Raw genomic sequence first — 26,874 nt, 5'->3', positions numbered from 1 at the left:
TCTCATCCCGTTTTCCATTAATGCATAAATTAATTCATATATTCTCTTTATTCTTATCTTTCCGTTATTGCTGAGTCTGTCCTTTTTCATTCAAATCTTCCCCATTTACGTTATTTTGGTCTGACTGTGGTCCCTTTCTCATTACCACCGCAAGCTCACTGGAGCAAAAATTAAGAGCCTCTTTTTCACGTGGGGTTTTTTCTTCTCTCCCACTCCCACCCCCTTTAATTTTTTATTTATGCACTTCCCAAAATTCATCTTTCAATTCTCTTCATTCGTCTCATTTATCCAGACTTCCCCATCCACCCACTCATTTCAGCTTTGTTCCTTGTTTTGCTGTTTATCCATTTATATCACCCATTTTGATTCTATGCAATATCTCCAATGTTATTAACTGCTGCTCACGTATCTATCCCTACTTTGAAATTTATCTGGTTGTTGTACTCCCCCTCCCTTTTTGATTCACACAACAACCCTGTGAGGGTGGTTAGGCTGAGAGAAGTTGACTCCTAAGATTGAGGCACCTAATCATAAGCCTGCATTTTTATCAAAGCTTATATATTGCAATCAAGGCTTGTATTTAAAAATGAGCTTAAAAAAGGATTTTCAAATGTTTCATGCCAGGCAGAAAGAACCTTGGCAAGAGGTTTTTCTCCTAAGACAAGGGGGGCCCCATTGATTTATAGTAGAAAAACAATTCTCAAAGTCATAAAAAGGGAGAATTACATATGCTGCCCCAAGGCTGAAAAAACACAATTAGGAATGGGCAAATAGTAAAATGATGCCATGGGCCTCTCGTTAAACCTTGAGCTGTATTTTCTAAGGCCAAGAGCAGTGAAAAAAAGGCAACTGGCTTGGCTGGAGAAGAAGCTTCTTTCTATTTTATTTTGAGGCTGGAAAGGAGGGTGAAAGGGGGGAGGTGTACACTGAAGAGGTTTATTTTAAAAGCTGTGTTTTTTTACTGAGTTCCTTCCTTTTTACTTTGAGAAGCTTTATTCTTTTAAAAGGCTACCTATGATAAATGAATGAAATATATTAGCTTAAATATATTGGCTTAAATGTAATTATGCAAAGGATTTAAGGAATGCTAGATTCTTATTTCATATGGTTGTAAGAGTTGTATTTATCCTGAAATTAAGTCAGCCACCAGCCTAGCCCCCCTGCCAGACAGAAGACGCCATCCAAGCACTCTTGATATATAGTTGTCAGGCATTTGTTTAGAAACCTTAAATGAAGGAAATCTTTCAATGTTGATGTGAACTCAAGATCCTTGACATCTGTTGAACATAAAAATGTAAGATTAAACATTTGTTTTAGAAGGCAATAGGGCAAGGAGGGCAAGAGGTGAGCTGGTAATTAAGATTCCATGTAAGATATATTATTACTTATTTGTCACATATATAGCTCTTTGTCTCCCTTATAAGGGCAAGGAAGTGGGTGTATCTTTTGTGGGTGTATCTTTTGTGATTGGTTCTACCAAACAGCCAATAGGAATTTCAACCAGGCTGATTGGACAGAGGCAGCCACAGGAGGAGCAAAGGGGGCTGGATTAAGGGAATATAAGTGCTGGCCAGGATGGCAAGAGGCCAGGCCAGAGCTTGGTAACCATATACCACTGAGCCTCTCATTTATTTGTCTGACAAATAAATTATTATTTTAATTTCTCTATTGCTGCGTTGAATATTTCATTCCAGCTAAGCGTTAACCACAAGCAGGGTGCTACATTTTATGGTGCCACTGTGACTCGGATAAGTGGTCTGCTGGAACGCAGCCCCTTCGCCCTACTGGGCAGGGTACAAGAGAGAGGATCTCTAAACTGCTTACCCAGCGCGCACTGGTAAATTTTTCCAGGGGGAACGCAGAGGACTCGTCTGTCTGATACCCTGCTCATTGGCGGCGACGGACCGGGGGAAACAGGGAACCAACCAAGGGTAAGTGCACAAAGGGATTTTTGGCCCTCCAATTAATTAGGAGGAAGAGAAGTCTTGATCAAACTTCTGCGTCTCAGTAAGGGGAAACTGAGTACGCTAGGTGGTTGGGTACATCAGATGGTGATCTGGTGGAGGAAAAGGGAAAATTGGGAGGTAGAGTGTGGTGAAGTATCTAGCGCATTGTATGTGTGAGAAAGTACAGAGCAATCTGTAGCTGACCTGAGTGTGGAGTGGGTAGTACTTCGGTTCCCAGTGAGGCGACTCCATCTGGGCAAGGAAACTCACAAAGTGTGTGTGCGAGTGACTGAGTGGATACTTCACAGGGCCATACAATGGGAGTTGGGGGTTCAAAGGGGGAAAATACACCTCTTGAGTGTATGTTAAATAATTTTAAGAAAGCCTTCTCAGGGGCATATGGAGTCAAAATGACGCCAGAGCGCTTGAGAACGTTATGTGAACTAGAATGGCCGAAACAAAATACTGAATGGCCATCTCAGGGAACTTTTGATATAAATTTAGTAAGCAAACTTTGGTCTAACATCGCCAAAGAAACTGGAGGGTGCCCAGAACAATTTCCATATATAGATTCCTGGCTGAGCACATTAAATAAAAATCCTCCATGGATAAGGGAATGCAAAGTCAAACGATGCAAATTATTGTCTATAAAAGCTGAAGCTAGGAAAGGAATCTTGCCAAATAAACTCAAACCCATTTTTGAGGGACCAGAGGAAGAGGTACTTCCACCTCCACCCTATGCTCCACATCGAAGGGAGCTTAATTCAAACACTCCACCAGTTGTAACCCCAAGGCAAGAAAGTGGAATGAATAATGGGAGTGGAGTCACAGAGCTTGATTCCTTGATAGATTATGATAAATATCTTCAGGAGGCATTGGAGTCCTATAATAAAGTCCAAGCAGAAGTGGTTATTCCACCTGTGACTCCTAATAGACCTCCATCTAAAGTCTCCTTTAGTGGAACAACTGATTGCCCACCCCAAACCCCTGTACATCCAAGTCCCAGAGAATTATTACAGAAGTTACAGGGAGACCTTAATCGGTCAGCAAGCAATACAGCCAGGCGTATAAAGCTGCTAAAAGAACGCCTTGGGACAAATACCATCCCCTATGATTTGAGGCCCCTAGAGCAAAGTGAAGAGAAAGATCACGTAGTAGCCCCTCTTAGAAGAGTATTTGATGCACTTGAGGAGCCTGCGCTGGTTAATGGGCAACCCGGACCACGGCCACCTCGAACTTCGACCCTGCAATATATTCCATTCACAACTACAGATCTGATGAATTGGAAAACACACACCCCATCTTTTGCAGAAAAACCTCAGGCTATGATGGACTTGGTGACTTCAATAGTAAATACTCATAGCCCTACTTGGACAGATTGTCGCCAGCTCCTAAATACTCTTTTCACCACTGAGGAAAGGAGAGACATAATTGAAAAAGCACGAGAGGTAACTAAGAGACTCCTCACTGAATTGATCCCAAGGTTTGGATTACCTAGATGCATTGGAAGTGATAATGGGCCAGCGTTCATTGATCAAGTAGTACAAGATGTATGTCGAGTCCTACAAGTAAAATGGAGACTGCATGCAGCATATAGGCCTCAGAGTTCAGGGAAAACTGAAAGAATGAATCGGACTCTGAAAACCCAATTGGCAAAATTAACCCAGGAAACGGGATTGGGATGGGTAGATGTGTTACCCATAACACTGTTTCGTGTTCGGTGTGCACCCACAAAAAGACTTAAGTTGTCACCTTTTGAGCTCCTGTATGGGAGACCGCCCTCCTTTGTTCAGGATATTCCAGCTGACCTTAAACAAATAGGAGATCATGTGACACAGGGACAAGTGCAATCTCTCTCCCGTGTTTTTGTTTCTCTTAACAGGTGGGCCCTCGAACGCACGCCGTGCAGCATTGCCGAGCCGATTCATCAGTTCCAGGCTGGCGATAGCGTATGGGTGAAAGAGTGGAAACGCGATCCACTTGCACCTAAATGGCGTGGACCTTACACCGTCTTGCTCTCTACTCCAACAGCGGTGAAGGTAGCTGAGGTGACCCCCTGGATTCATCACTCTCGTTTGAAGAAGTCCGAAGGCAGTTGGACGTGCAAAGGTGACCCCTCTAATCCTTTAAAACTAACTCTCTCCAAAAACCCCTGTATCTAGCCCTACCGGGAACGGGCTAGGTCACGGGCAACATTTGACGACCGGCCTGCTGCAGCCACAACCTGGAAGCTGGCTGACCTGCGCACGCCTGAAGCTTGAGGAGCGTCTAAACCAGCGATTATGAACGGAAAGATTCTCTAATACAATTAATTGACTGCCCCCTTGTGGAACAATTATCAGAGATATTACTCATTGGGGATCCTCGGGATATATGTTTTGGTCTTGGTGGTACCCCATTTCTGTCACTGGGGGAATTATATTGGGGCTAATAATTATTTGCTATCACAATAAGGTAATCTTTTGTGGAAGGAATGCATATACTAGACATCAACATGATTTTATTATTAATCCTGATCCCTTGGGAAGGGGAAGGGTCCTTGAATCTGACCAAATTGGCTAAATATGGATTCAGCCATGACCACAATATGTGGGTAGGTTTAGCTGAAATGGTAGCCAATGTTGCAAATAGGACCAATTGCCTTGTTTGCTCTCTTGGGCCAGATGATTCAGAGGGAGGTATGCCCTTATTACCGATACCATTAGATGCCATTGGTATGGTAAGCGAAATGCCACACCAAACAGAAATACAGAATTTCCCCGGATGGAACTCAACTAAACCATTACGAGTTATACCTGTACAAGGGGAATTCTGTGTACATAAATCATCAGATGCAGCTGATTCTCCCATGATAGGCTCTTCTCATTGTCACTATACTTGGGATTATATTAAGAATAGTCATACCTGGGCACACGGTACTACCTATCGAACTCGGAATACCTTGCCCTGTGCACCTCCTTTTATTCATGCATGGAAAGTGGTATGGAACATAACTGTGACAGAAAAAGGCAATCTAACATACTGCACCGTGAACTCTCTACCTCTTTTGGTATTTCGCCTTCTGTACTCCACGTACCAAAAACCTCAGACCCGATGGTTGTGGTGGATATGTGGAGAATGGGCATACAAAAAGCTCCCTTCCAAATGGAGTGGGACTTGTTTCTTGGGTTGGGTATTACCACCAATGTGGATTATGCCCACTAGTTCGGCCAGGCGAACACGAAGGAATGCTGATATTTCTCATATAGCAGGAGGAAGTACCCAAAGTTGGAGCGGTACTGATGATTGGCCGCCAGAGCGCATTATAGCCTATTATGATCCTGCCTCCTGGAATCCTGGTGAGCTCATACAAGGGGCACGGGATCCTATTTATAATCTAAACAGAATAATTCGATTGCAAGCAGTAGTGGAACTTGTAACCAATGCAACGGCACAGAGTTTGAGACTTATTGCACAACAGTTGGATGAAAGTAGAGCCGCCATTTTGCAGCTGAAAATGGGAATGGATTATGTACTTGCCAGGCAGGGAGGCCTATGTGGAGTCTTGAACTTGACAGGGAATGCCTGTTGCTTTAACATTTCTGATAATGGTGAGGCAATCCGTGTGTTGGCCACAAAGATGGAGAATATAGCACATGTCCCAGACAATTGGTTACCTAATGTCGCAGGACTCAAAGGGATACTATTGTCTTGCTTGTTTTTCTTGACAGTAGTAGTATTGGTTTTATGTATGATGCCATGTATCATTTCATGTTTTAGAAGTACAATTAGCAAGATGGTTTCAAATGAAACTCTACCTCATATCATGGCCCTATACAGAGCTTTACCTCAGGAATATGATGAAGGTCAAGCTATCAAGGACACTTGGGATGAAGGTCCTTGAGCTTGAAAGGGGGGAATGAGGCACCTAATCATAAGCCTGCATTTTTATCAAAGCTTATATATTGCAATCAAGGCTTGTATTTAAAAATGAGCTTAAAAAAGGATTTTCAAATGTTTCATGCCAGGCAGAAAGAACCTTGGCAAGAGGTTTTTCTCCTAAGACAAGGGGGGCCCCATTGATTTATAGTAGAAAAACAATTCTCAAAGTCATAAAAAGGGAGAATTACATATGCTGCCCCAAGGCTGAAAAAACACAATTAGGAATGGGCAAATAGTAAAATGATGCCATGGGCCTCTCGTTAAACCTTGAGCTGTATTTTCTAAGGCCAAGAGCAGTGAAAAAAAGGCAACTGGCTTGGCTGGAGAAGAAGCTTCTTTCTATTTTATTTTGAGGCTGGAAAGGAGGGTGAAAGGGGGGAGGTGTACACTGAAGAGGTTTATTTTAAAAGCTGTGTTTTTTTACTGAGTTCCTTCCTTTTTACTTTGAGAAGCTTTATTCTTTTAAAAGGCTACCTATGATAAATGAATGAAATATATTAGCTTAAATATATTGGCTTAAATGTAATTATGCAAAGGATTTAAGGAATGCTAGATTCTTATTTCATATGGTTGTAAGAGTTGTATTTATCCTGAAATTAAGTCAGCCACCAGCCTAGCCCCCCTGCCAGACAGAAGACGCCATCCAAGCACTCTTGATATATAGTTGTCAGGCATTTGTTTAGAAACCTTAAATGAAGGAAATCTTTCAATGTTGATGTGAACTCAAGATCCTTGACATCTGTTGAACATAAAAATGTAAGATTAAACATTTGTTTTAGAAGGCAATAGGGCAAGGAGGGCAAGAGGTGAGCTGGTAATTAAGATTCCATGTAAGATATATTATTACTTATTTGTCACATATATAGCTCTTTGTCTCCCTTATAAGGGCAAGGAAGTGGGTGTATCTTTTGTGGGTGTATCTTTTGTGATTGGTTCTACCAAACAGCCAATAGGAATTTCAACCAGGCTGATTGGACAGAGGCAGCCACAGGAGGAGCAAAGGGGGCTGGATTAAGGGAATATAAGTGCTGGCCAGGATGGCAAGAGGCCAGGCCAGAGCTTGGTAACCATATACCACTGAGCCTCTCATTTATTTGTCTGACAAATAAATTATTATTTTAATTTCTCTATTGCTGCGTTGAATATTTCATTCCAGCTAAGCGTTAACCACAAGCAGGGTGCTACAAGATCACCCAGTGATCTTCTTGGGGATCTGAAGCCCAGCCTCTCAGGAATGAGATCCAAACTGTAGCCAGTCCCTCACACTGGTTACCAAACCTGTGCCGGTGCCGAAAACGTTTGCTGGCCCCTGGTGTAGAGCATGTGGCCTGTTGGTATCATGGGGGTGGCTGTTAAGTTGTGGGTGAACATATCAGATGACACAGCGATTCTTCAAACAGCTCTTGTTTATTCAGAGGCCAGAACAGAACTGAATTGAAGGGCTCAGTCAGCCTGCTTATATAGAGCTCCAGTACAACGTTACTGTAGCAACTTTCTAAAACTATCCAATCACTGAACGTCACTTTCAATCCTTCATTTGCATAACTATCTACAGTATCCCCTGCTGGCCCAGGGTGAGAACTTCAGTACATAACAGTGGCAGCACTCATTCTTCTTCTGATGGGAAATGGAGGACTTGAGGAGGGTCAGTTGGTGAGGGAGTGAGAAATGTCCCTGTTTTCATCTGTGGAATGTTGGGGGGTATGAGGTCATTGTCTTACAAAGAAATTTGTCTGACCAGTTCAGCAATAGAATCTTGTATTAGATGCCAACCTTCACTGGGTAAAGGTAAAGGTAAAGGGACCCCTGACCATTAGGTCCAGTCATGGCCGACTCTGGGGTTGCAGCGCTCATCTCACTTTACTGGCCAAGGGAGCTGGCGTACAGCTTCCAAGTCATGTGGGCAGCATGACTACGCTGCTTCTGGCAAACCAGAACAGCACACGGAAACGCCGTTTACCTTCCCGCTGGAGTGGTACCTATTTATCTACTTGCACTTTGATGTGCTTTTGAACTGCTAGGTTGGCAGGAGCAGGGACCGAGCAACGGGAGCTCACCTCGTTGCGGGGATTCAAACCACTGGCCATCAGATCTGCAAGTCCTAGGCTCTGAGGTTTAAACCACAGTGTACAGGACCCCCAAAAGTGGAAGGGACATCCAGACTGACCCCCACAAACCCACCTCATATTTTAATATTGTGCGATTGTGGTTATTTTGCTGGTGTTTTGAGATACCATTGTAAATATATATATATATATATATATATATATATATATATATATATATATATATATTTGCTTTCGTAGATTTTCACGGGTACAGGAATGCAGGTTTTGGTGTCCTCGGGTGTCTTCCCGTGTAAAAGTTGGGGTGTCTAGGCGACGTTTCGACGAGGTCTCACTCGTCATCTTCAGGCTGGTGCTTTCGGCTTCTTGTTACTGGAACAGAGCGGGATCTCAATGTTTGAGTTCCTATAAATACTGTAGAGGGGGTGTGGTGTCTAGCCTCCAATGTTCTGGGCAGAGAGGAAGTTCCCAGGCTAGTGTGCCTTTTCTTCTTTTGTTCCTTAATTACTTGAGAGATACCTTGAGTGATTTCTTGAGTGATATCCTGAGTACCACTTAGGTGGGTCATTAGGTGTGGATTAGTTGCTAAAGTCTTTGTGTCTTGACCTCTTGAACTTTGTGAAGAGTTTTCCTGAGAAGATGGCTGTATTGCACTTAGTTGTGCTTTGGCTTGGCTTCGTGTATAGGGGCGAGCTGTGGTTTTGTGGCTTGTGTCAGCCAGATCTGTGTAGGGATTGCAGGGGGGTGCAGCATCCGGAGGTGCCACCATGGATTGGCTACTGGATGGTGTCAGTAATTCATCTGTGGAGAGGGTCTGGGTTTGGGTCTGGTGTGGTTGATTGGTGTTGGCGTTCTGTGTGCCTCTGGATCTGGTGTCAGTTTTTGTGGGGAGGGCTAATTTCCAGATGTCTGGCAAGCGGGATGTGTCGTCACGCTTGTTCATGTTGTGAGGGTGTTTCTCTATCTCGATGGCTTCCATGATTATTCTCTTGTGGTGATGTTCCGTGTTAAAGAGCAATTTGGAATCTGCAAAATTAATTTCGTGTCCTGTTTCTTTCATGTGTTGGAAAAGAGAGGAAGTTTTTTCTTCTTTTTTGACGGCATTCTTGTGTTCTGCGATACGTGCATTTATTCGTCTGTTTGTTTGTCCAATGTACGTGGCTGGGCAGACTTTGCAGGGTATTTCATAGATCCCTTGGTTTTCCAACTGGATTTTATCCTTGGGGTTTCTGAGGATATTGGCTATTTTTTGGTTGGTGCAAAAGGCTGTTTTGATATTGTGTTTATGGAGGATTTTGCTAATTTTATCTGTAGTGCCCTTGATATAAGGAAGGAGGGCCATGCCATTGTTTTCTTCTGTGTCTTGGTTTTTGGGGGGTGTTTCCTTTTGGATTAGCTTCGTAATCCTGTTTTGCTGGTATCCATTGGCAATTAACACATTTGAGAGATTCTGTAACTCAGTTGTCAAGTGGTCTTTGTCAGCCAGGCGTTTGGTTCTGGAGATGAGAGTCTTGGCTACGGAGTTTATTTGTGCAGGGTGGTGGTGTGATTGTGCATGTAAGTAGCGGTTGGTGTGTGTTTTTTTCTGGTAGATAGTGTGTCCTAGGGAGCCATCAGGTTTTTTGTAGATTAGGACGTCAAGGAAGGGAAGTTGGTTGTTGGCTTCTATTTCCATAGTGAATTGTATTTTGGGGTGTAAGTTGTTGAGATGTGTGAGGAAGCTATCCAGTTTTTCCTTCCCGTGTGGCCAAATCACCAACCTGAGGAAAGACAACAACATAATCATTCTCCCAGCAGACAAAGGTAATGCCACAGTGGTGATGAACACATCGGACTACCAAGCAAAACTATCAAAGCTACTCCAAGATCCTGCCTACAAACCTATAAAAACAGATCCCACCACCTATCTGGAAAAAACCACCAAATCCAAAATAAAAGCCTCTCCTATCAGTGAAGAAATCCAGCTAAGAATCATCCCCAGAGAAAAATCATCCAGATGCCCCAAACTCTACGGCCTCCCCAAGATACACAAAGAAGGAACACCACTCAGACCAATAGTCAGCTCCATAGGCTCACCTCTACAAAATCTCGCTAAATTTCTCGCCAAGCAACTTCAGCCCTATGCAGAATCCATCTCTTCACACGTACCAAACTCCTTCCAGTTCATAGAAACAATAAAGAAGCAAAACCTACATCCTAATGACCTACTTGTGAGCTTCGATGTTGTATCTCTCTTCACACAAGTGCCCATTAATGAAGCCTTGACAGCTATTCAAAACAAATACAATCCCCCCGAATACATCTTGGACCTGACCAACCACTGCCTAACCAACACGTACTTCATCCACAATGGACAAAGATACAAACAGATAGAAGGAGCACCTATGGGATCACCCCTCTCACCGGTCATCGCAAACCTGTACATGGAACACTTTGAAACCAATGCTTTAGACAAGTCAGAACACAAACCCAAACTTTGGCTCAGATATGTTGACGACACCTTTGTAATTTGGCCACACGGGAAGGAAAAACTGGATAGCTTCCTCACACATCTCAACAACTTACACCCCAAAATACAATTCACTATGGAAATAGAAGCCAACAACCAACTTCCCTTCCTTGACGTCCTAATCTACAAAAAACCTGATGGCTCCCTAGGACACACTATCTACCAGAAAAAAACACACACCAACCGCTACTTACATGCACAATCACACCACCACCCTGCACAAATAAACTCCGTAGCCAAGACTCTCATCTCCAGAACCAAACGCCTGGCTGACAAAGACCACTTGACAACTGAGTTACAGAATCTCTCAAATGTGTTAATTGCCAATGGATACCAGCAAAACAGGATTACGAAGCTAATCCAAAAGGAAACACCCCCCAAAAACCAAGACACAGAAGAAAACAATGGCATGGCCCTCCTTCCTTATATCAAGGGCACTACAGATAAAATTAGCAAAATCCTCCATAAACACAATATCAAAACAGCCTTTTGCACCAACCAAAAAATAGCCAATATCCTCAGAAACCCCAAGGATAAAATCCAGTTGGAAAACCAAGGGATCTATGAAATACCCTGCAAAGTCTGCCCAGCCACGTACATTGGACAAACAAACAGACGAATAAATGCACGTATCGCAGAACACAAGAATGCCGTCAAAAAAGAAGAAAAAACTTCCTCTCTTTTCCAACACATGAAAGAAACAGGACACGAAATTAATTTTGCAGATTCCAAATTGCTCTTTAACACGGAACATCACCACAAGAGAATAATCATGGAAGCCATCGAGATAGAGAAACACCCTCACAACATGAACAAGCGTGACGACACATCCCGCTTGCCAGACATCTGGAAATTAGCCCTCCCCACAAAAACTGACACCAGATCCAGAGGCACACAGAACGCCAACACCAATCAACCACACCAGACCCAAACCCAGACCCTCTCCACAGATGAATTACTGACACCATCCAGTAGCCAATCCATGGTGGCACCTCCGGATGCTGCACCCCCCTGCAATCCCTACACAGATCTGGCTGACACAAGCCACAAAACCACAGCTCGCCCCTATACACGAAGCCAAGCCAAAGCACAACTAAGTGCAATACAGCCATCTTCTCAGGAAAACTCTTCACAAAGTTCAAGAGGTCAAGACACAAAGACTTTAGCAACTAATCCACACCTAATGACCCACCTAAGTGGTACTCAGGATATCACTCAAGAAATCACTCAAGGTATCTCTCAAGTAATTAAGGAACAAAAGAAGAAAAGGCACACTAGCCTGGGAACTTCCTCTCTGCCCAGAACATTGGAGGCTAGACACCACACCCCCTCTACAGTATTTATAGGAACTCAAACATTGAGATCCCGCTCTGTTCCAGTAACAAGAAGCCGAAAGCACCAGCCTGAAGATGACGAGTGAGACCTCGTCGAAACGTCGCCTAGACACCCCAACTTTTACACGGGAAGACACCTGAGGACACCAAAACCTGCATATATATATATATATATATATATATAGTAAACCACCAAGGGTTTCGAAAATAAAGGGTGGTAGATAAATATTCTAAATAAATAGAAACCTCTCATTTTCCTGTGAGGTTTTAGGCATCAAGGGAAAGGGCCCCTATCCAAGAGTGTGGTGCCATTTTTGAATTTTCCACACTGAGCTCTTCTGTACACATCCAATCCCAGAGCAAGAACACACACACACACACACCGGGCACCACAGCACCGGGTCAAAACAGAGTTGTCTTCATTATCTGCACGAAATTGATAATTATGACGAAAGGATTTTCCTTTCCATTTAAGCTTCATTAGAATAAGCTGGATCTTCTCCCACTTTCTGAATCTAATTCGGAAAGAATTACCACATTAACCAGCGTCAAGGTTGTTAAAGTGATGGATAACTCATTACGGCGCAATTCCCAAGAGGGAAATCCTGTCTGGACACCACAAATTGGGCTCTGTCTGCCTTTGCAGGAGTCATTTGGGGCACAGGGAGACAGAAGCATAACCCCTTCACACTCAAACACACACCATCACTTTTCTTCCTTGTGCACTGAGTGTGATTTTTGTGTCTGACGGCTGCCTGAAGCAACTAACCAGCTTGGCCCCTGTGAGAGCAGGATGATGGGTTAGATGGGTCATTGGCCTGATCCAGCAGGCTTTTCGGATGTGCTTATGTTCCCAAAGGAAATCCAGGGCCTCCTAGTTTTGGCTTTGCCACTAGAGTGTGCTGGGCCTGGGGGTAACCCATGAAACACGGTTCAGGACCGTTCCAGAATCCAAAGGTTCCGCTGGGAGTCAGTCTGACAGGGCCAAGGCAGGAAACCAGGCAAGGAGAGGTACAGGATCTCAGGCAGGATCTAGCATACAGCAATGTTGCTCCCGCAACCTTTTATCTTTGTCGGGGTAAAGGCCGGTCCTGATCCCCCGGCGACTCACCTCCCTGTCTCACCCGAAGGTGAGCACTCCTCCTGCAAGTACTCAGGTCTCTCCTTCTCTCAGACCTTAGTCTCTGCAGCTTGGGAGACGTCAGTGGGTTACTAGACGCAGAGGCCGCCTCAGCCTCTCCTGACCCAACCAGTAGTGGAGCAGCTGTAAGTGATGACCCAGCTGAAGGCAACAAGGTAATCCCCGCATCTGGAGCCAGGGCAGGCTCAGGCCCCTGACTCGGCCCAGCTGGGGCTTGTTGCAGGGGAACCTGTGCAGACTGGGACTCGTCAGGATCAGGCCCCAGACTTAGTTCAGATGATGCCTGAGGCAAAGGATCCGGTGCAGACTGAGTCTCCTCTGGTTCCGAGTCCGAGTCCCAGGCCATCACATAGAGCTGTCAAGAAAGCTGCGGGGAGAGCCCCCAAGGGACCAGGAGAATCACAGTAAGGCAGCCAGCACAACTCAGATATCATAGAGCCCACATCACAGAGCGGCATTATCACCACAGAGCTCCCTTCCAAACTTATGTCTATGGACGTCTTGGGTCTTGCAGAGAGGGCTAAGGAGGAAGGCAAGCCAGTCCAGCTTTTTTCAGGGAAGACTGGCTGGTGGGTTAGGAGCCTTGTTATGTACTGAGCTGAATCCTAGAACAATAGGATCCAGAATGCAGCAGTCTGATTGGTCCACAGGAGCCACCCAATCCAGCTCCAGGTGGAAGTGAATCAAAGACCTGATTGGCCCCTGCAGGAGCAGCCAATCAGGCCCCTGGATGAAGTGAATCAGCAACCTGATTGGCCTGCAGAAGCAATCAATCAGGCTTCTGAAGGAAGTGAATCCGCAACCTGATTGGCCTACAGGAGCAGCCCAGAATTAGCCAATCATGCGGGGCCCATTGTGTAAATAATGTATATATAGCTAGACGTTTTGGGGAAAATTTCATTCATTGCTACTAAGAGCTGAATAAAGAGCATGAAATTGATGATTGACTCCAAGTATTTTTCAAGCCTGGAAGGGCAGAAGACCAGATTCACCCACATCTCCTACCAACTGCCTCATCTTTTACTCTCAAAATCCTGGGCATGCCTTGCCTGGGTGATAACTTGTTCATTGGCCATCTAATTAATTGTGTGCTAATCGCTAATGTGCAATTAGCCAGCATTCTCCATCTGTCTCAAATATTAGTGCAATTTCAAAGTTCAGGCACTAGCAAGACTCAGCATGTGGAAATCAAGAGGAAAAGTCCATCCTCTGAAGGCTGTAGGTTCTCCTTCACTGGAGGTTTTTAAACAGAGGATAGTTGGCCCACCTGTCATGTCATTCCTGCATTGCCGGGGGTTGGACTAGATGATCCTTGTGGGTCCCTGTCCCCCCCCATTCTATGATCCAGCAATGACAAAGCTAGACAGCATCTTAAAAAGCAGAGACATCACCTTGCCAATGAAGGTCCGTATAGTTAAAGTTATGGTTTTCCCAGTAGTGATGTATGGAAATGAGAGCTGGACCATACAGAAGGCTGATCACCAAAGAATTGATGCTTTTGAATTATGGTGCTGGAGGAGACTCTTGAGAGTCCTGTGGACTGCAAGAAGATCAAACCTATCCATTCTGAAGGAAATCAGCCCTGAGTGCTCACTGGAAGGACAGATCCTGAAGCTGAGGCTCTAATACTTTGGCTACCTCATCAGAAGAGAAGACTCCCTGGAAAAGACCCTGATGTTGGGAAAGATGGAGGGCACAAGGAGAAGGGGACCACAGAGGACGAGATGGTGGGACAGTGTTCTTGAAGCTACCAACATGAGTTTGACCAAACTGCGGGAGGCAGTGGAAGACAGGAGTGCCTGGCGTGCTCTGGTCCATGAAGAGTTGGACACGACTAAACGACTAAACAACAACAACAACATGATCCAGGAGTCCCAGCAAGGGCCGGGAGGCTCCAGTATCTGAGCTGGAACCTCAATGCTCAGAATTGGGAAAGGAGCAAACTGCATTTATGGTGATTAGTTTGGGCACCAGATTAGGAAGGGAAAGGGAGACCAGGCTGCTTTGTGTGGGGCATTTGTGTGTCTGATTCACAACCACAGGATCTTGGTAAGAAAAGGGCCTGAAGAGTTGTGCATTTCATAGCTTTCCCATCGCTTGTCTTTGAAGAAGAAGAGTTTGGATTTGATACCCCGCTTTATCACTACCCTAAGTAAAGGTAAAGGGATCCCTGACCATTAGGTCCAGTCGTGGCCAACTCTGGGGTTGCGGCACTCATCTCACTTCACTGGCCGAGGAAGCCGGCGTACAGCTTCCGGGTCATGTGGCCAGCATGATTAAGCCACTTCTGGCGAACCAGAGCAGCGCACGGAAACGCCATTTACCTTCCCGCCAGAGCGGTAACTATTTATCAACTTGCACTTTGACGTGCTTTCGAACTGCTAGGTTGGCAGGAGCAGGGACCAAGCAATGGAAGCTCACCCCGTCGTGGGTTTTCAAACCGCCGACCTTCTGATTGGCAAGCCCTAGGCGCTGTGGTTTAACCCACAGCACCACCCACGTCCTCATCACTACCCGAAGGAGTCTCAAAGTGGCTAACAATCTCCTTTTCCCTTCCTCCCCCACAACAAACACTCTGTGAGGTGAGTGGGGCTGAGAGACTTCAAAGAAGTGTGACTGGCCCAAGGTCACCCAGCAACTGCTTGTGGAGGAGAGGGGAAGCGAACCCGGTTCACCAGATCACAAGTCCACCGCTCTTAACCACTATACCACACTGGCTCTTTGAGGACTTAAGGAGCATAAGCATGTGAGAGGAGCCTGCTGGATCAGGCAAATGGAGGCCCATCTAGTCCAGCCTCCTGTTCTGGAAGAATTCATGCAAGCACAAGAGCTCTTCTTCCCTCCTGTGGTTTCCAGCCTCCAATGGTGAAGGCAAAGCACAGCCATCATGGCTAGTAGCCTCCTCTTCCTCCATGAATTTGTCTAGTTCTCTTTTAGAGCCATCCAAATTTGTGGGCATCACGGCCTCCTGTAGGAAGGTTGTGGTCTCCCCACTTACCAAAGAACTGCAATGGTTTGCCATGAATAGGATTCATATTAAACAATTAGCCCTGCTGAGAAACATTTCTGAATGTTTGCGAGGCAGATGTTTTGAGTTTTCTGTATCTGAATTTGTTGAGGGGAGGCTTGACTGTTATCTTCTACAATCAAAATACCATTAAAGTGAATAAATGCAGATTATACAAGAGCTTGCATTAAAGCAATAGCCTTAGTGAAGGTGACCTGGAGATGTGTGGGTGGATTTGATTCATCATCTGTGTTCCCCCCCCCCCCACGGATGGACTGTGGACGGCAAATGGAGAGGTGCTACAGCTCAGTGGCAAAGTGAAGGCTTGCTGTGCCCAGAACTACAGAATCAAGCCCCAGCATGTCCCATTAAAAGGAGCAGGGGAGTCATGATGGAAACAGCCCCTTTGCCACCACCGTAGGAGACCCAGGAGAGCTGCTGCTGTCTGAGTAGAGAATTTGGGGCGAGGTGCCTTAGGGCTCTGACTCATCCATCCTTGGTCAGTTTCATCCATGCAGTGCTGGGGAAGAGAATTGGTGCCACCACACTCCCAGCCCTTAGCACAAAGCTGTGCATGGATTTTAGCAGTGAAAATAGCATGCCTTTCGGGACACAAAATACACACACTTAAACATTTCTCTGATAAAATAGGGACGTCCTATTCAATTATTAAGGGACGTGGGTGGCGCTGTGGGTTAAACCACAGAGCCTAGGACTTGCTGATCAGAAGGTCGGCAGTTCGAATCCCCGCAACGGGATGAGCTCCCGTTGCTCGGTCCCCGCTCCTGCCAACCTAGCAGTTCAAAAGCACATCAAAGTGCAAGTAGATAAATAGGTACCGCTCCGGCGGAAAGGTAAACAGCGTTTCCGTGCGCTGCTCTGGTTCACCAGAAGTGGCTTAGTCATGCTGGCCACGTGACCCGGAAGCTGTACGCCGGCTCCCTTGGCCAGTAAAGCGAGATGAGCGCTGCAAACCCAGAGTCGGCCACAACTGGACATAATGGTCAAGGGTCCCTTTACCTTTATTCAATTATTATTATTATTACAGTATTATTATTATTTTAATAATTATACCCCACCCAACTGACTAGGTTGCCCCAGCCACTTTTGGCAGCTTCCAACATATATAGAAACATAATAAAACATTAAACATTAAAAAACCTTCCCTATACAGGGCTGTCTTCAGAAGACCCCGGGGTCAGATAACTCCAGACCCTCCAACATTTCTCCAATGAAAATGGGGGCATCCTAAGGAAAAGTGGGACGTTCCTGGATCAAATCGGAAACCAGGAAGGCTTCTGTAAATCTGGAAAATAGGGTCACTTGGAGGATCTGAAAATATTCAGTGCCAGCCCAGGGTGGAGGAGGTGATGGCACCAGGAACGCCCATGGCTATGGGACTCAGGCCTGCTTCTTCAGCCACCAACTTCAGAAGGTGTGCTTGGTCTGCCTCTGTCATGCAGGGCCTTGCTGGACCTTAGGCTGACGCCCAGGTGCCACATTTCTTGGCCTCCTCAAATTTAGCCGTCCTGACCCCTGCAAGGCGTTGTGCTGTGCACTGACCCCAAATACCGAGAGAGCATTTGGTGCCTTGTATCAAACAGCCTCTGCACAATCTTGCAACAGTTGAGAAACACTTTGGTCAATGACACATCCCTCACACACACCCCCCCAATCTGCCAGGATGACACATGCATTCAGACCCAGCCAGCTTCGTTCCCTCCTCCAGGCTGCTTTCTATCTTCCCCCGCTCCTTAAGGCAGCCTTCCACAACCTGATGCACAACTCCCAGTCTTCCAGTGTGCCAGAGAACCAGTGTGGTGTAGTGGTTAAGAGCAGTGGACTCGTAATCTGGTGAACTGGGTTCGCTTCCCCGCTCCTCCACCTGCAGCTGCTGGGTGACCTTGGGCTAGTCATACTTCTCTGAAGTCTCTCAGCCCCACTCACCTCACAGAGTGTTTGTTGTGGGGGAGGAAGGGAAAGGAGATTGTTAGCCGCTTTGAGACTCCTTCGGGTAGTGATAAAACGGGATATCAAATCCAAACTCTTCTTCCCTTCAACCCCAGCCAGCATGGTTCTGCGCCCAACACACCCACCCTGCAAGACAGACCCATGCTGGTTGAGGCTGAGGGGCTTTGCAGCCCAAACCTTTGGGAGGTTGCCAGGCTGCTGAAGGCTACCATAGCTGCGATTCATACATTGCGCAGAATTGAACTAGATTACCCTTCAATTATTCTATTATTTTAGCTCCAGGCATTCTACAGGATAGGGAATATTAAGTTACTGTGTTGTTCTTGATGATGATGATGATGATGATGATGATGATGATGCCACCTCCTCTGGCTGGAGGACCAGCCCTGTGGGTTGTTTTTCTGCATTAGAACTCACAGATATCCAATGAAGCTGAACACTTGAAGATTCAGGCAGAGCCAGCCCACCTATGAGGCAACGTGGGGAGACAGCCTTGGATGGCAGGAGCCACAGGAACAGCAGATCTGGACGTTGATCTTTATTCCTTGTTCCTGGTGTACCCTTCTTCCTGATGTAGATCTTAACTCACCAGTTCTTCCCTGGCAGGGAGGGGGGGGTGCCGTTTTGTCATTTGCCTCAGGCGTCAAAATTTCTTGGGCCAGCCCTGGATTCAGGACAGACAAAAGAAAGGACTTCTTCATGCAGCACATAGTTAAAGTATGGAACTTTCTCCCACAGGTGGCAGAGATGGCCACCAGCCTAGATGGCTTTAAAAGAGGAATACTGTAGACAAATTGTGCTATTGATGGCTATTAGCCAGGGTGGCTCTTCTCTGCCTCCACTACTGGAAGCAGCAATGCTTCTTAATACCAGTTGTTGGAAACCACCAGAGGGGAGAGAGCTCTTGTGCTCAGATCCTGCTTGCAGTTTCCCATAACAGGCATAAGAACAGGATGTGGGATCAGATATGCCCTGGTTGGCCTGATCCAGCAGGTCCTTCTCAAATCCTTGCATTTGTTTGCTCTTGTGATGGGCTGGGACTCGGGCTGGGACTCGGAACCAGAGGAGACTCAGTCTGCACCAGGTCCTCTGCTTCAGGCAGCAGCCGAACCTAGTCTGGGGCCTGATCCTGAAGAGCCCCAGTCTGCAGAGGTCCCCCTGCAACAAGCACCACCTGGGCCGAGTCAGGGGCCTGAGCCTGCTCTGGCTCCAGATGTGAGGATGACCTCGTTGCCTCCAGCTGGGCCATCACTTACAGCTGCTCCACTACTGGTTTGGTCAGGGGAGGCTGAGGCAGCCCCTGGGTCTAGTAACACACCAACATCTCCTGAGCTGCAGAGACTCAGGTCTGAGAGAAGGAAAGACCTGAGTACTTGCAGGAGGAGTGCTCGCCTTCGGGCGACACAGGGAGGTGAGTCACTGGGGGATCAGGACCGGCCGTTACCCCGTCAGAGATAAAAGGCTGCCGGACCCTGCCCCAGGTTGCGGGAGCAACATTGCCGCTTGCTGGTATCTGCCTGTTACCCTGTGCCTGACCTAGCCTGGTTTCCTGCCTTGGCCCTGTTGGACTGACTCCTTGTGGAATCCTTGGATTTGGGTCCAGACCTGGACCACGTTGCTTGGGTTAACCCCCAGGTCCAGCACAGCTCTGATCCTGCTTGCAGGTTTCCCAGTAGGGCATCTGGGTGGCACTGGCGGAGGCAAGGGCGGGGGGGGGAGTCCATCACCCAGGCAGAATGATCCTGGTGGGGTGCCATCATGGCTGATCCCCTGCCCACGCTGGCCACCATGCCCCTTCAGGTGGCATGTCATGCCCCTAGGACACATGCCACACACCCAGGGCACACGCCAGCCACACACCCCGCCTGCTCTCCGCCGCCCGGTGCCAGAGCGTATGGTCACTGTGAAAACAGGATGCTGGACTGGATGAGCATTTGGCTTGATGCAGCAGAGCTCTTGTGTGCTTACCTGGGAAAGGGGGCATTTATCTTCCACCCATTTTGTTGGCAGTGCAGGGTTTTATTTTATTGTTTGAGTCCAGGGCAGAGAAAAGTTCCCACCTAGGGAAATTAGATCACCCAGCGGGGACCCTGGTTGGCGCAGTATTCATCCTCCTGATTAATCCTGATGCGAGCCTGATGGAGGCCTGGAGGCTGATTGCCAGGGTCTCCCCCCTGTGTCACCTTGCTCAGGAAGCCACAACCACCTCCAGCTGATTGAAGCTTCTCACAGGCTCCGGGATTGTTGCTGTCAGAGAAGCTGCCTTGTTGTGATTACAGAAGTGAAGGTGAGCCGTCGGCCTGGCAGAAAGAGAGTCTCCTGACAGCCGTGACCCCTCTGAATAAATACACCTCTGTTTGTCAAGCCAGAGAGCTTCCTTTGGAGAGAATGCGGTGCGCAAGTTCAGCAGCGCCCTTGCCTGGGGAATTTGCTCATGGACACATCTGACCGGGACAAGTCCCCATTAAGAGAGCGCTGCGGCTTTGCCTCCTCTCGGGAAGATGGCAATTAAAGCCAGGCAGTGCCTCTGCAATGCAAGGCAGGAACCTGTCACTTGCTCACTGTCAAGGCAGGAGGCGTCACTCATTGAAGGTCACCCTCCTCTTCTCTCCATAGCTCCGCTGTCTTGTGAGGCTCAAGAACCACAGGAGCGGAATCTGGCTGGTGTGCAGGCGACGTAAGCGGGGAAGCATGGGCAGAAGAAATGAGACCTCTTCTAGAGAAACTAGACTGGCTCCCTCCTTGCTGTACTCCTTATTCCAAGAGGCCTTTGAGAAGTGACTGTGTTTTAAGGAAAGGGATTTAAAAGAGTGCTGAGCTGTTTTAATTGGTTGTTGTTTAGTCGTTTAGTTGTGTCCGACTCTTCGTGACCCCATGGACCAGAGCACCCCAGCCACTCCTGTCTTCCACTGCCTCCCGCACTTTGGTCAAACTCATGCTGGTAGCTTTGAGAACACTGTCCCACCATCTCGTCCTCTGTCGTCCCCTTCTCCTTGTGCCCTCCATCTTTCCCAACATCAGGGTCTTTTCCAGGGAGTCTTCTCTTCTCATGAGGTGGCCAAAGTATTGGAGCCTCAGCCTCAGGATCTGTCCTTCCAGTGAGCGCTCAGGGCTGATTTCCTTAAGAGTGGATAGATTTGATCTTCTTGCAGTCCATGGGACTCTCAAGAGTCTCCTCCAGGAGGCAAACTATCCCCAGTTCCAACGGTGCTGTCTAGAGACATTTCAAAGGGATTAGGAGACTCAGAGCCCCCAGTTTGGGGAATTGTAGCACAAGGCACCTTATGTGTGGGGAGGCGGCGGTTGTGGGTTGGGAGAATTGGCTCTGTATTGGAGATGATAAATGGGCCAGGTCATTTGAATATACCAGTCCCCCTTTTCCAGTGGTCTCATTGGCACCACAGTAGGGTAATCACATTAATTTTGTGCCACAGCCCTTTGCTGTATTTCCACCATTATCCAGTCTAAGGTAAAGGGACCCCTGACCATTAGGTCCAGTTGTGACCGACTCTGGGGTTGCGGTGCTCATCTCATTTATTGGCCAAGGGAGCCGGCGTACAGCTTCCAGGTCATGTGACCAGCATGACTAAGCCGCTTCTGGCGAACCAGAGCAGCGCACGGAAATGCCGTTTACCTTCTCGCCGGAGCAGTACCTATTTATCTACTTGCACTTTGACGTGCTTTCGAACTGCTAGGTTGGCAGGAGCAACGGGAGCTCACCCCATTGCGGGGATTTTAACCACCGACCTTCTGATCAGCAAGTCCTATGCTCTGTGGTTTAACCCACAGCGCCACCCGTGTCACTTTCCAACTGCTTAGCAATTTCACAGCATTCCGTCAAGGGCTCCTTGAACAGTTCCCCGTGAGCCAGCCATGCCAATGGAAAACTCCCAGAAGGGTCTCAAAAATCCATAAGGGTCCATCTGTGACCAAGTGGGGAAGTCCAAGAGCAGCCTCTCAAACCCCTTTCCTTGCCACTGGGTCTTACTCTCCAGTAATTGTTCCCCAACCATCCCACTTACTTCTGCAAGCCAGGTGGACCTGGGATGCGCTAAAGCAATTACTCTGAGAAAGGTTCGGAGTCAGTGCCCCAGCACTGCTCAGTTCAACTCACACCCGTGTGATTCACGCTGTGTGTAAAGGCAGTCCTCCCTTTCTCAGAGACCTGAAATGGTTGCTTTGGTCTCTTACAACTCCAATCCTAAACTCCCAGTAGCCTGAATGCCAAGCACCTGGGCACGCAGGGATTCCAAAACCCTGAGGGTGGCAAACACACACACTTCAGCAGTCAAATTACCTTTGTTGTGAATAAAAGTTAAGGGGGGGGACAGGCAGAAGGTCAAAACAGAACGCAAAATAAAACGGAGCCCTGTGGCTCTGAAACTGAGCTAATCCTCATCCACTCACTGCACTGGTTGTTCTGGTTTACTCAGCAAGGCTGGTCAGCTTCATAGAAAGTCAGTCTTATTCTAAACACAAACAATACCTTACATTTAATCTTTGTCTATATAGATAATAGATTTATGAGAGATTTAGAAAACCTATTGATTAGAATATTTGTGTGGGATTGTATGGGGAAAAATACGGAATAACAGATACAATCTTGCTTAAAATGTATATAGGAAGTGCAGTGTAAGCGATGGAAGTCAATTAATCAAATTTTATTATTATTTTCATATTGAGATATTTTTAGAATATCTTCTAACTTTTCTTCTTCTTTTTTCTCTATTTTTTCTTCTTTCTTCTTTTCTTCTTTTTTCTCTTTTGTTCCTTTTTCATATATATGTGCTTATTTGAAATATGTATGTATGTATGTATTTGTGTAGTGATGTATGGAAATGAGAGCTGGACCATAAAGAAGGCTGATCGCCAAAGAATTGATGCTTTTGAATTCTGGTGCTGGAGGAGACTCTTGAGAGTCCCATGGACTGCAAGAAGATCAAACCTCTCCATTCTTAGGGAAATCAGCCCTGACTGCTCACTGGAAGGACAGATCCTGAAGCTGAGGCTCCAATACTTTGGCCACCTCATGAGAAGAGAAGACTCCATGGAAAAGACCCTGATGTTGGGAAAGATGGAGGGCACAAGGAGAAGGGGACCACAGAGGACGAGATGGTGGGACAGTGTTCTCGAAGCTACCAGCATGAGTTTGACCAAAGTGCGGGAGGCAGTGGAAGACAGGAGTGCCTGGTGTGCTCTGGTCCAGGGGGTCACAAAGAGTCAGACACGACTAAACGACTAAACAACAACAACAACATGATCCAGGAGTCCCAGCAAGGGTCAGGAGGCTCCAGTATCCAGCAGCTGCATGTGGAGGAGCAGAGAAACGAACCCGGTTCACCAGATTACGAGTCCACCACTGCTAACCACTACACCACACTTCGCTCTTTCTGGTCAGGTATCTCACATTTCCCAGGTAGTACCCTTTTTGCTTCTGAAGAGGACTGGCAGGGGATGCCTCTCAGATGGACTGGCAGAGGTCCTTCTTCACACCATCAGACTCCAATGTTGAACCCAGACGCCTGGAATTCATGCTGCTTGAAGCATAGGATCTGCGCTGTAAGAGACCAGCATGCTCTTCTGAGATCTGGGAGAGACCTAGGGAGTGTGGATCGCCCATACCCTCTGAGTAACTGACAAGGTTGCCATGGGTCTCAGAGTTCCAGGGTTTTAGGAAGCTGAGAGGGCTCTGCCAGGGAAAGGAGCGAGCTGCTTAGATCTTGGACTGGCATAAGGCAGCTAGAAGCTTTCCCTCAGCAATTTGCGTTTGGGCTGGACCAAGGAGTGCTGGGCACCCATCTGAGGATCCCAGCAGAGGTGGATTTAGGGGAGTGTGACCAGTTTGGTTGCACTGGGTGTGGTGCCTCTGGGGCACTGCAGGGGGTGCTGCAACTATGATGTAGAATGGAAGGCTAGAGATACCCATAGTTAAGGGGACCCCTGACCATTAGGTCCAGTCATGGCCAATTCGGGGGTTGCAGCACTCATCTCGCTTTACTGGCCGAGGGAGCCGGCCGAGGGAGCTTCCGGGTCATGTGGCCAGCATGACTAAGCCGCTTCTGGTGAACCAGAGCAGCGCACGGAAACACCGTTTACCTTCCCACCAGAGTGGTACCTATTTATCTACTTGCACTATGACGTGCTTTCGAACTGCTAGGTTGGCAGGAGCAGGGACCGAACAACGGGAGCTCACCCCGTCGCGGGGATTCGAACCACCAATCTTCTGATCAGCAAGTCCTAGGCTCTGTGGTTTAACCCACAGCGCCACCCACATCCCCCAGAGATGCCCATAGCACATGAAAAAAGGACTCTTTCTGGAACCTAGAGCCATCCAACATGCCTCCAAGCCGAAGAGTCCGCTGGGCTGATCAGAACTGCACAAAGCTGCCTCCCTGGGAACCAGCTGCCCCTTCCTTTCTTTTGCATTTCTGATGCAAGCCCACCTGTGCGAGCTGCTCTCCCCGAACCCCGCAGTTGAACGAGGGGCCAATTAGCTCCCAAATGCTCTGCATTAGGTCCGCGCAGGGGAAAGATGTCAGGCGTCCTGGTCACGGCCACATCAGCTTCCACAGCCCCAAATTATATTTGACATTTAATTAAGCCCCCTCAGGCACCTAAGCAAAGAGTGCTGGCTTGGGAACCAAGATGACTGGGGATTTTCTTCCTAAGGAGCAGATTTGTTTGACTCCGGTCCCTGCTTATCATTTTGATCAGCGGCAATCCAGCAGCTTCATGAGGCGTTAGGGAGACTTGCTTAATGAGAAAGGGAGATGGGGGCGAAGTGCGGAGGGGGGAGGACAACCAAATCCAGGATTGCCTCTGAAATTGAGCAAAGCTCTTCATCCACTGTTCACTGGGGCTCCCGTCACCTTCTCCCCCAGAAGCTGCCTGCCTCTCCCCCCCACCCACTTGGGTGTAGGGCAGGGAAAGGTGGTCCGCAGACCCAGAGCTTGTGGCTCAGGCTGCCCAAGCATAAGCAGAGCCTGCTAGAACAGGCCAAAGGCCCATCTGGTCCAGCCTCCCATTCTCATAGTGGCCCACTAGATGTCCATGATGGGAGACCCAGAAGCAGGACCCAAGCACAAGAGCCCTCTTGTCAGGAGTGCATGCAGGAGCCAGGCCCTGTGACCAGTAGGACTTTGCAGGACTGGGGCCTTCCTAAATTTGTTCTGGAGAGGCAAGGCATGGCCCCACAGATGAGGTCAATTGGTAACTCACTGCATCTCATGGCAAGAGCTGGGAAGGGATATAAGGTCAGCATTTCCCTTCGGCTCTTTGCCACAGCAACACGTTCCCTGCCTTGCGTCGTGATCCTCGGACTCCTGACTTCATGACTCCTTGCTTCTTGATCCTCGGACCCCCGACTTCGTGACTCCTTGCTTCTTGATCCTCGGACCCCTGACTTCTTGGCTCCCTGCTTCTTGATCCTCGGACCCCTGACTTTGTGACTCCTTGCTTCTTGATCCTCGGACCCCTGACTTCGTGACTCCTTGCTTCTTGATCCTAGGACCCCTGACTTCGTGACTCCTTGCTTCCTGACCCTCAGAACCCTTGGCTTCTTGACTCCCGGCTCTCTGACCCTCAGACTTTTGGCTCCTGACTCCTGGCTTCTGGACCCCCGTTCCTGCTCCCACCCCACCATCTTGCCCCCGGTCCTGACGTCCCCTGCCGGGACTTCGATCGCCCGTAAACTGGACCGTGATACCTCTGCCCTCCTGGGCTTTCCATTGTTATAAGAATTTTAAGGTCATATATAAAAAAAATATGTTCATAACTGTATAAATAAACCACATGTCTGAAACCCAAGAGAAAAGGTCCTGAACAAATTGACCTCAAATATTTCTCTGCAAGGTCAAAGTGGGAAACCTCCCCGTTGTTTCTTTCCTCACAAATCCTGTCTTAAGGGCACATTCAAGATATGAACAGATTGTGAGCCTTTGACCTGTGACCTAGATTCAAGAATTAAGTAGTTATAATAACAAAAGAGTGGCCAAAACCCAGATAATGCAATCAGGTAACTTGCCAATGCACTCAGATTTCTGTTGTAGACCGCCTTTTCTATGATGTAGGTATGATGTATTTGGGGGTGGTCTTGGACTCCAGGGCGGGACATTTAAAATGTCTGTACTGTATAAGGGCAGGCACACCTTTCTTCTGGGTCCTCCTCCTCTCTCCTGCGTGTGAGGGGAGCACCCTGTTGCAACAGTTAATAAAGATCAGGCTTACCAGCTGCTTTGCTTCTCAATATTCTCTGGTTGGTCTCTGTTATTTTTTCCTACCGATAGAGAACCTACAAAAGGACTCTATATGGGCTCTTGGGTCCCCGTAAGGGAAAAGGAGCAGTTTTTTTACTTATATCAATTGGCGAGCTTTACTTATATCACCATAAAGGACATAAGAGCCTGCTGGTGGATCAGGCCAGCGGCTCATGTTCTTACATTCCTCTTGAAAACAAAGCCATAGCTGCTCTTTCTGGTTTGTTTTCCTGCAAAACATCTTCCCATTATCATGTCTCGCTGCCGCTCTTCCTTTCTCTCTTTCAAAAATGCTCCCATTTGTTGTTGCATAATTAGACACCAAGTGTTTGCTGGCGCACTGAAGCAAGGCCACGGGGGGGGGGTCGTAGTTACAGAAGAATCCAGGTACTGTTTTCATCCCCCACCCCCAATAATGCTCAGATTTTTGAAAGTGCAGTCAGGGGGTGGGGGGAGGCTTATTTTTTTATTATTATTCACATACCTCTCTATACCAGCCTAGCAGTTCGAAAGCATGTCGAAGTGCAAGTAGATAAATAGGTACCACTCCGGCAGGAAGGTAAACGGCATTTGTGCGCTGCTCTGGCAAACCAGAAGCGGCTTAGTCATGCTGGCCACATGACCCAGAAAAACTGTCTGCGGAAAAATGTCAGCTCCCTTGGCCTATAGAGTGAGATGAGTGCCGCAACCCCAGAGTCGTCCACGACTGGACTTACTGGTCAGG

At 47.4% G+C, this 26,874-nt stretch overlaps 1 long non-coding RNA gene across 1 annotated transcript in view; it reads left to right on the top strand.

Moving 5' to 3' along the window:
• LOC310851267 overlaps window positions 1-26,140 on the top strand; it is a 72,824-nt gene extending 46,684 nt beyond the window's left edge. The window contains exon 2 of the long non-coding RNA XR_014567674.1: window positions 26,037-26,140. This is a non-coding gene — a long non-coding RNA (uncharacterized lncRNA). The remainder of the gene's footprint in view (window positions 1-26,036) is intronic.
• The last annotated feature ends 734 nt before the right edge of the window (window positions 26,141-26,874 follow it).

This window comes from Podarcis gaigeae (genome assembly GCF_964106915.1).
Source record: "Podarcis gaigeae genome assembly, chromosome: 8".
Classification (NCBI taxonomy): Eukaryota; Metazoa; Chordata; class Lepidosauria; order Squamata; family Lacertidae; genus Podarcis; species Podarcis gaigeae.
This window is presented reverse-complemented; position numbering and strand designations above follow the sequence as displayed.